Below are 11,069 nucleotides of genomic sequence, written 5' to 3' on the forward strand. Positions count from 1 at the left end.
CCCCTAATATTTACGTTACGTGAACCGTAAACTGTCCGGAGTATGCCGACTTCAATTTTTGAGGACGTAACGTTTGTGTCAAAACAAAACCACATTTGGCGATGTGCGTAGTACTAGCAACATGTTGCCACGCAACAAAATGTGTCCGGTCTCAACGCAGCTTAACAGTCCTTACATCAGCCCGATATATCGGTCGGTCAGCCTTTAGTTTATAAAATACGAAAAATAAGTGAGGACACTTCACTAGTCAGAAACATTGCTCTAATTGTGTATCATAAACGTTGAATCTTAGTTTAGCCTTGACTTCACTATCAGTTCACGAGACCGCTCCTACGGCCATTGCTCCACAGTTTCCCGTAAAGGGCCGGACCAGGCAGAGCGATAAACTCAAACATACGGGTCACTGTAATCTGATTACTTTCTTTCAGTAATGAGTAATCTAACGCGTTCATTTTTTCAAACCAGTAATCTGATTAAAGGTAGTTTGCTTAGTTTCTGTGCATTCCTATTTTGTTATTGCTGCATAATGTACAGTCTCTGACAAAAGTCTTTTCGCTAATCCATTTGGTAGAAACAATTGCTAATAACCTGACTTTTAATGATTCAATTGGTTTCAGAAATGGCTCATATAAGACCCTCCCAAATGATGCTGAATGTACAAAAATATATTTGTTTCACTGAAAAAAGATTTTATTTTATGAAGACATAAAGGTCAAATTTTGGCAAGACAAAAGTTTTGTCACCTACAGAAAGTAGTAGGGGTGTAACGGTACACAAAAATCTTCGGTACGTACCTCGATTTTGAGGTGACGGTTCGGTACATTTTCGGTACAGTAAGAAAACAAAATGCAAAATACAAATGTGCTAGTTGTTTATTACACACTTTTGTACTTTCAACAATAGGAACATTAGCCTATACAAAGCTAGAATTCTGCTCAAAAAGTAACAGGTATTTAAAGATAATCCAACAGCAAATTGCCTTTCAGACCCCGCGTATTGGTCAGCTTTCTTTCTGAAAGAAAGACGAAAAAGAAGTCCTGTGCTAAAGAGAAAAGCAATCCCAATGACAAAGATTTTAACATGTATTTTACAAATGAAATGCCTCAATGAATTTTTTTTAATTTATGAACGGTTTTCAAAAGCTTTATTGGTAGATTTTCTCAAGTTAAAGCGCCACACAGAAATTAATAAATTGAATTGTGTAAGCAGGATCTGTGTCTTAATATTTAATTACAGGTGTTTTAGCTAATTTCAATTTATTTTAGAGCTGAAACGAATACTCGAGCAACTCAAGTAACTCGAGTTTAATAACTGATCCGAGTAATTTTATTCACCTCGAGTAATCGTTTATTTTGACAGCTCTAAGCATCACGTTTTGCTCGGACTACTTTTAATGCGGGACAATGCGCTGATTTCACGTGCGTAGAGGAAGAAGCAAAAAAAAAAAAAAAAACCTTACATCAGCCGACAGCCGCTACAAACAACGCGACGTTGCTAAATACTAGCCCGCACGATGCTACGTTGATAGCAGGTAGCGTCTGGTGAGTCTCATAGAGATCACATGTATGTTGAACTAGATGGGAAATGACAGACTCGGCTGCGTCTGGGCAGCGTTGGTAAACAGCCGCCATCTTAAAGCAGTATAGCGCTAAGCGCTAATAAAGAGCGCTAAGCGCTAATAAATAAGATTAACGTTACTGTCACTAGCTCATGTAACGTTAGCCCTGCGGAGGGCTAGGTTTCTATTAATTATGACCACTGTCGATGCGTGGCTAATGTGTCTTACATACAGGCTTTAACATAACATAGCGTTGTGGAGTGATGAGGGTGTAAAATAAAAACTCAATCATGCTAACTATCAATTTTAGCTCAGTAGTCATTGCTGGATAAAACACCAAGTAGCACTGGTCCCTAATGTGCTCCAATACAGCCTGTATCATACATTTATTTTGAACACGGCAAAAACTCAAAATCCCATCAGGATTTACAGTTTAGACTAACTTAAAACTTAACTAGAACTTAAAAATGTCTTGACACAAATAGAAACTCAATTGAAACACGTGGGGAAAAAATCCTATCCTTTAAGTGATGTGTGTTATCAAGCGTAACGGCATTTTTAGGTATATATATATATATATATATATATATATTAGGGGGTGTCAAACGAATAAAATATTTAATCGAGTTAATTACAGCTTAAAAATTAATTAATCGTAATTAATCGCAATTAATCGCAATTCAAACCTTCTATAAAATATGCCACATTTTTCCGTAAATTATTGGAATGAAAAGATAAGACACAAGATGGATATATACATTCAACATACGTTACATAAGTACTGTATTTCTTTATTATAACAATAAATCAACAAGATGGCATTACCATTATTAACATGCTGTTAAAGCGATCCATGGATAGAAAGACTTGTAGTTCTTAAAAGATATATTAAAACCCCTCTTCATGATTCGTTTTAATAAAATTTGTAAAATTTTCAATCAAAAAATAAACTAGTAGCCCGCCATTGTTGATGTCAATAATTACTTACACAATGCTTATGGGTGCTGAAGCCTATAAAATCAGTCGCACCCAAGCGCCAGCAGAGGGTGGCAAAACTCCGAAAAACACAACAAGTACACCTTTCACTCTGCTATCATTTTATTGTTTGAGCGGGGCATTTGTGCGTTAATTGCGTCAAATATTTTAACGGGATTAATTTAAAAAATTAATTACCGCTCGTTAACGCGATAATTTTGACAGCCCTAATATATATATATATGTTTTTTTAAAAATAAGATCTGAAGGTTTTTTGAGTGAAAGCAGTGAATGTCTTTTTTTTAATTTTTTTATTCTAGTTACATCTGAGATGCAATTGTTGGCTGTTTTTAAACAATATACATTGAAAATAAAGACATTGATTGACTGAAAATGGTTCAAGATTAGATAAAATGTCTTGTTTTCTCATGTATATTTATAATTGCTCTTCACCTAAAAATATATTTGTTTTATCCGATTACTTGATTAATCGATAGAATTTTCAGTCGTTTACTCGATTACTAAAATATTCGATAGCTGCAGCCCTAATTTATTTTATTTAAATGGGCTATTTATTTTTTATGTGTTTGTATATTACAAATGTGATGTAGTATTCCTACTTGTTTTGTTGTGGTAGGAGGGTTTTGTATTGAACACAGGGCCGTGTTGGTTATTATTGTAGCAGAAAAGACGGCAGTAAATCAACAAAGACAAGTCATCTGTGCCCCGATCGACCACTCAAGAGATCTGATGGACTCAAAAAGTGGGTTACGATTGCATATTAGTTTGAAAATTGACCGGATCCACCGTATTTTTACACAAGTGACTTCCAGTCTGCCCGGTCTGCTAGGTAGTAGTATTGACGCAGGAGGGCCGCGTCTCGTGTCAAATAATAAACTCTGCCGTTGTTTTCGCGTGCATCGCGTTGAGCCGCTTCTGGGACGCGTCTAACACGCGGCTGCACTGCGACTGGTGTGCTTTGGCTGATTGGCTTTAACGGCCGCGTTTAACTGCATTCTCGCGGCGGCCACGTTGTCGCGCCGTTTCTGGGTTATATACTGTCCTACCGTGTTGGTCCTCATTATAGTAGAGAAGACGGAGTAAATATAATCTACACAAAGGAACTGTAACCTGATCGACTCACAGCCTCGAAAAGTAAGGGTTACATTACGTCAGAAACTGGTTCGGTACGCCTCCGTTCCGAACCGAGCACCAAGCTCCGAAACGTTTCAATACAAATACATGTACCGTTACACCCTTAGAAAGTAGTGTGAAAATTGAACAAAAAATGTACGAAAATATGTTACATAACATAAGCGAATTAAGTAGTGGTGCTGTGAGATCCAAATTTAATATTTTGTATGACTTCCATGGGCTTCGGCAAGGAACACCACCAACACCACCACCACCACCAAGGATTCATACAATTTATTGATGAAGTCATCAGGAACATCAAAGAAGGCAGTCTTGCATGCCTCCCAGAGTTCATCAACATTCTTGGGTTTCGTCTTCCATGCTTCTTCTTTCATCCTACCCCAGACATGCTCAATGATGTTCATGTCTGGTGACTGGGCTGGCAAGTACTGGAGGATCTTGATCTTCTTTGCATTGAGGAACTTTGACAGGGTACCCGCGGGTTATTAAAAGTATTAAAAAAGCATTGAATTTAGTTTTCCATTTATAAAAGGTATTAAAAGTATTAAATTAGCTGTTATAAGTCTGGAATTTTTTCACCGTGGTCTTAATTTTCAAGAACATCTCAGTGCAACCTAAATTATATCCGTGACAGTTTTTTTTTTTTTTCTTTTCTTTTTTTTTTTTTTTAAATCCATAACGAAGATGACGCATAGAATTTTTACGATGCACTGCACTACAAATCGAAATGCAACTCGTGCGTGCCAAACCACCACAACCGGCAAAACGGAGAATCCATCCACCTCTGCATCGGGAATGCATCCGTTTGTCGGTGGAACGAAAACCCTGCAGGCAGAAATATTGTGGATTCTGAACACCAAAACAGACCACCATTCATATACTTCAAATGAGTCCATTGGTGATCTGTTTCGGATATTACGTCATTTTTGGTCGGCATCGGCTGTCACAATGTTGGTCATATTGCATTTTGTTCCAGAGGGAGCGTTCCCGATGTGTTAACTGTCTTTTGTAACGAATTTTCAGTTGGCAGAAAAAAAACGCACATTTTCTTAATGTTTAAATAGTCTACATATTTTTATGATCATTATAAATCCATTTACACAATGAAATAACGCTGGAAAAGTTTGTTAAACATAATGTTGGTCAAATCGTGTTTTTTTCCGGATGGAGCATTCCCGACTTCGTAACTGCAGCCAATTTAAGCTCATCAAGACTTTAAGATAGAGGTCAAATCGGGCCTAAAAAGTCCAGCCTGACCCGAACTGGTCCGCGGGTATTAAAGCCCGACCCGCGTTTTGTGTGCTAACATTTGTGACGATGTCTGCATAAAAGCCTGTCTTTTATAACGAATTCTCAATTGGCAGAAAAAAAACGCACAGTTTCTTAATGTTTAAATAGACTACATATTTTTATGATCATTATAAATTTATTTACACAACGAAATAACACTGGAAAAGTTTGTTAAATATAAATAAACAGATGCGGTTTTGCGGACTCGCAGAGGGGAAGATTAAAAAGGGCGTATAGGCACGCTCTGGCTCTGCAATGACCATACAGTGCCTTCTCTTTTTTTATCCAAATTATTTCATAACAAGTATTCCTTTGTTTATCATTCATACATCGTTAATATATAGTTATTTCAAAAAGTTAGCGAGAAAGAACCCTGGCCCGGCCCGACGTAATAATTGACATTTTAATTTTGGTCATGTTTTCAGTTTAATTTAGCTGTTTCCAGCTTGCTATGTTTATAATTGCGATGTTTGTTTACCGCTTTTCCTCTTACTGCGAAGAGGGAGGAATTTACATCGGCCACTGCTATGATATTTAAGTCATCAGCCATCTGCTGTGACCCGGGAATTTAACGCCTGCTTTCACGCACACTGCTTCCCATGTCTGTCGACACGGGAAATTGTTTTCACACACAACTGCTGCACGGTTAAGTCCCGCGATATTCCCGTTGTTTTGGAGTATGTGATAGGGGCTCAAGTTACATCCAGATACTTTAGGTTGCAGTTTATGGGTCATGCGAAGGCAGTGGACCTGCTTAAACATTTCGGTTTGCCTTTCGAATGAATGTGAATTTCGCCGTTTTAACTCGAGAGTTAGCCATGTTCACTGGGGTCTTGGCAGGTGCACTAGCGGCTAGCCTGTTACAGAAGATGGTTGGTCTGAGTCCTGTCCTTCTCCTCTTTTTGTCCATAATTATGGTGTGCGTGTGTGTGTGTGTTTAAAAAAATTCTGACAGACTTTATAATGTTACTTAAATGTGTTTTAATTGTATCTTCAATATATGTGCATTCTTTTGTCAAAAACACTTAGTAATTGAGGTTAAACTTGATGTTCAGTACTTTACTTATTTAATATGATTCAATATGGTCTAAATAATAGGTGCGAGAAAAGTATTAATTTTCAGTTGAAATGGCATTAAAAAAGGTCTTAAAAGTCTTGAATTTAGATTTATCAATCCTGGGGGGACCCTGTTTGAGGTAGAGATTGAAGTATGCGATGGAGCACCATCCTGCTGCAGAATTTGTCTCTATTTCTAAGTAATTTAAAACTCGCCATTGACACCTTGTGGTGTATTTCAATCACTACCTTACGTAGTTAGACTCTGTGGAAGAACGGCAGGGAGCCCATGTGACGTCACCGCTCGGCGACGTCAACAATGGCGAGCTACTAGTTTATTTTTTGATTTAAATTTTACAAATTTGATAAAAACGAAAACGTTTAGAGGGGTTTTAATATAAAATTTCTATAACTTGTACTAACTTTTATCTTTTAAGAACTTGAAGTCTTCCTATCCGTGGATCCCTTTAACAGAAAGAATGTTAATAATGTTAATGCCATCTTGTGGATTTGTTATAATAAACAAATTCAGTACTTATGTACAGTATGATGAATATATATCCGTCTTGTCTTTCCATTTCAACAATAATTTACAGAAAAATATGGCATATTTAAGAGATGGTTTGAATTGCAATTAATTACGATTAAATAATTTTTAAGCTTTGATTAACTCGATTAAAAATTGTAATCGTTTCACAGCCATAATATATATATTTTTAAGAAATCTTCACTAGATGACTTGAATAGGTGTTTGGAAAGACTTTGAATGATTCACCATGACCATAGTGTACGGTGATCCCGCCGCGATAAGTGAAAAACCGCAAATTAGCGATTTGTGTCTGTTCAACAGTGTTGGGCACGTTAGTTTAAAAAGTAATTAGTTATAGTTACTCACTACTTCTTCCAAAAAGTAACTGAATTAGCAACTGAATTACTCTATAGTAAAAGTAACTAGTTACCAGGGAAAGTAATTATTTCCGTTACTTTAAAAAGAAGTTGTATGTCAAAGAATTTGAAATTTTCTGAGCAGTATTGGAGTCAGTTGAATAGAGAAGAACAGACCGGTAGTTGTGTCATAGAACCTTGTAATATTTATTGCACCTCACCAGCAACAGATTTATCCTACACGTGAAGTGCAACAAAAATAAACAGTAAATAATATAATAAAATAACAATCTGCAGTAAACAATATAAAGTGAGTTTAATCAATTAAATCTAGCCCTCACTGGATGGGATGGGAACGAGGCTAGCATTCAGGTGTAGCAAACACAGAACCGTTAGCAAGCTTTGGAAAGCATTGTCTAATTGAATGAGCAGGGACAAACAGCCTCGAGTCATAAGAAGTGCGTGCTGTAATATTCTGATACAGAATTGTCCGAGGCACCCTAAAGTGCACATGGTGCCAATATTATTTTGCTCACATGATGCGGGACTGAGTTAGAGACACGGCCTGCTGAGAGCCATACGTTTGTGTTAATGTTGAAGTTATATGTGCTGTTAAAGAAAAAGAGTGCCAGCACGTCTTGTGTGGTATATCCTTGCTAAGAAAAAGCACAAAACAAAACTCATGCGCTATTCTCGAACCTGAACACAACCCAAGTCTTAGATGACAAATAAACAGAGCAGAGTAGACTCGCTACGGCTGGTAGTTTCTTCAAAGTAAGTAACGAACCGCTTTTGACCGTCAGTAACAGTAACGGCGGAAAAAATAATTAGATTACCCCGTTACTGAAAAAATCGTTATTCCCACCACTGGTGTTCAATGTATTTATTCAGATTTAGCATTGGAAAGAGATACATATAAGACATGTTTTTTCACTTTTTTTGCCTAAAGTATGATTTTAAAAAATGTATATATATTATTATTAGGGCTGTCAAAATTATCGCGTTAATGGGCGGTAATTAATTTTTTTAATTAATCACGTTAAAATATTTGACGCAATTAACGCACATGCCCCGCTCAGATTAAAATGACAGCAGTTTAATGTCCGCTTGTTACTTGTTTTTTGTTGTTTGGCGCCCTCTGCTGGCGCTTGGGTTCAAATGATTTTATGGGTTTGGGGAGTGAGCATGGTGTCATGACATCAACAATGGCGAGCTACTAGTTTATTTTTTGATTGAAAATTTTACAAATTTTAATAAAACGAAAACATTAAGAGGGGTTTTAATATAAAATGTCTATAACTTGTACTAACATTTATCTTTTAAGAACTTCAAGTTTTGCTTCCATGGATCGCTTTAAGAGAATGTTAATAATGTTAATGCCGTCTTGTTGATTTATTGTTATAATAAACAAATACAGTACTTATGTACCGTATGTTGAATGTATATATGTCTTGTGTCTTACCTTTTCATTCCAACAATAATTTACAGAAAAATATGGCATATTTTATAGATGGTTTGAATTGCGACTAATTATGATTAATTAATTTTTAAGCTGTAATTAACTCGATTAAAAATTGTAATCGTTTGACAGCCCTAATTATTATATATTTTAATAAACGGTTTTTAAGCACTTCAAATGTAACAGTTATGATCAGTATTAAACATTACTGTCCCACCGAATCAATTTTAAACAAGAATAAAGTATTGTAGTAGAAAAATGCTTGGCTTTATTAAATGCTTCTGTTTACCTACCTTGGCTGTGATTCCTGGAGTGACATGTAGAAATTACAAACTAGCGTTTATTGTCATGACATAACATGTCCGGCTGCCTCGAACGTCTCGACACACACACATTCATTCCAGCGCCCGCTTCCTTGCGCAGCAACTATTTAACAAGTTAAACGATGATTGACGAATGAGGCGCATGTGAAGTCTGCTCCTCTGGCAAGATCAAAGACAATCATCTGTCAACATCGTTAACTTTTACTCATTTGCTCCAAAAAACATATAAATACGTTCTATTTTTAATTGTTTCAGTGTCCCAAAAACGTATTTATACGTCTTTTACGTTTTTTTGACAAGAGGCATCTCTAGGTTCTGATGCACCTAAACTGCAATGCAACAATGCTCAAAACTCATTTTAATGCAATAAAACTGGCCACTGAAGGGCAGTAGCGCATTTTGTAAGAACTCATCTCGGGCCAAGAAAGGAAGTGAAGAAAAATAGTCAGGAAACGGAAGTTGGAGGGATCTTGTGAAGACGCGTGACAAAAATGTGGAGAACGATTGGAAAAAAAAAAAGGCAAACGACACTGGAGGAGTGTTTTGAAAAGAAAACGAAACCATCGTCAAAAGAAGGATTAAAAAAAATCTTGAGGAGACAAACGGTGACGGCCACAACAGCGTCAGTTTCCACACGCGTTCTGCGGAGCTCACGTTGCGTTACTCCTGAGCCTGAGGTTGAAACCAACGATGAGGATGATGAAAAAAGTGAGACCGATCTGGATCTGGACTCATCAGATTACTGGGAGCCACCTCATTCAACCGGGAGCAGCCGAGAGCCTTCCCTGTTGTTATGTGCGCAAATAGCTCAACAGTTCACTAGTTAGTTATGTGTAAATAAATTATTACTTTGCAAGCAAAAGCTCTATTTGTCTTGTTGTTTGTTATTTTGTTGAACAAAAACATAATTCAGATGTTTGGGATGTCACAAAAGCGAAAAGTAGCTGTGTTAAAATTATGTTTGAAATGTATGCTTTTACAAAAAGCTCAATTTCAGTTTTTTTTTTTGATCAGAAATTGGGAAATTGCTCAAACTAAGCTATTTTCTAATGCTGATTTCTAAAGAATGGAAAAAGATATGAACTAACTTTTTTCTTCTGCTGAAAGAATAGTCTAATCTTTCTTTTGGTGGGTTCCATGTTTATATGGCAATAGAACAGAATTTTCTGTGGGCCTTGCAAAATCAGTCAAAAGCGAAGCGGGAGCGAAGGGCCTTGCTCCGGTGAAAATGGCTGGTAGCGAATGAGTTAATAAGTGTGTGCCACAGTGACTAAGGAACAAAGAGCTGGGAGAGAGAGAGAGAGAGAGAGATGGAGGCTGTGCGAGCGGATGAAGAAAAAAAATATCGCACATCCTTGCGATGGGACTATTGGCATGCGCGCATCGCGATGGCGATGTTTAAACGATATATCGTTCAGGCTTAATCATCACCAAATTGGCATTGTCTTTGCAGACACTAAAATATGTGCGCGTTTGTTAATGTTCATTCGAAATAGTTGGAAACCTTTATTTATTTTTGGAGTAAAATTTCTTAATTTACAAAAGAATCCATTTTTTGTAAACGTCAACAAAAAATAGACGAAGACACATTTTGAGATGACTAAAATATGACTAAGACTAATAATGAGTATTATCGTCCAGAAAATGAAAAGGGGTGTCAAAAACACTGATGGTCAGAAACATTTCTCTATTTGTGTTTCATCAACGTTGAATATCATTAGCTTAGCTTTGCTCGATGTAGCGAATAGTACAGTATTGGCACGAATATAAGACGGCCCTGATTATAAGACGACCCCCTCTTTTTCAAGACTCAAGTTTGAAAAAAGACTTTTTGAACACCAAATTAATTTTTATACAGAAAATAATTACAGTACATCCGAAACAAATGATTATAACAATATATTTGAGAGAAAAAGCATGTTATTTTGCCTTATTCAAATCTTAATATCTGAACGTTTAAATATGTAAAGTGCAATCACATTCGTATATGAATGGCTTCTGGTTTTTGAAATGTAAATAAACCAATCTATAAAACAACAAAATTGCAATAACTGCATTAACCATCAAAGTGAAGTCTATCTGTAACTGTAGTCTTGAAACAAATCTGAATAAGGAAAAACATTGCAATAAAATAATGCAAACTGGTTAAACTTGAGAGTAGCTGAGATCTGTCATGACAGAACATCGCTTCAATGATATCTGGCGCCATCTAGCGTCGTGAATGGGTATAATGTCTAGACCGCGAATATAAGACGACCCCCACTTTTTCAGTCTTATTTCAATGCAAAAAACACCGTCTTATATTCGGGCCAATACGGTACATGCAGCAATGAGCTGAAAATATCCTGTTGTGTCCCCATCTGTTCAG

General features: G+C 36.6%; 1 protein-coding gene across 1 annotated transcript in view; it reads left to right on the top strand.

The window, feature by feature from the left end:
- Positions 1 to 11,069, top strand: part of retreg2 (reticulophagy regulator family member 2) — a 34,271-nt gene that overhangs the window by 19,851 nt on the left and 3,351 nt on the right. The window lies entirely within an intron of this gene.

Source organism: Corythoichthys intestinalis, chromosome 2 (genome assembly GCF_030265065.1).
Source record: "Corythoichthys intestinalis isolate RoL2023-P3 chromosome 2, ASM3026506v1, whole genome shotgun sequence".
Lineage (NCBI taxonomy): Eukaryota > Metazoa > Chordata > Actinopteri > Syngnathiformes > Syngnathidae > Corythoichthys > Corythoichthys intestinalis.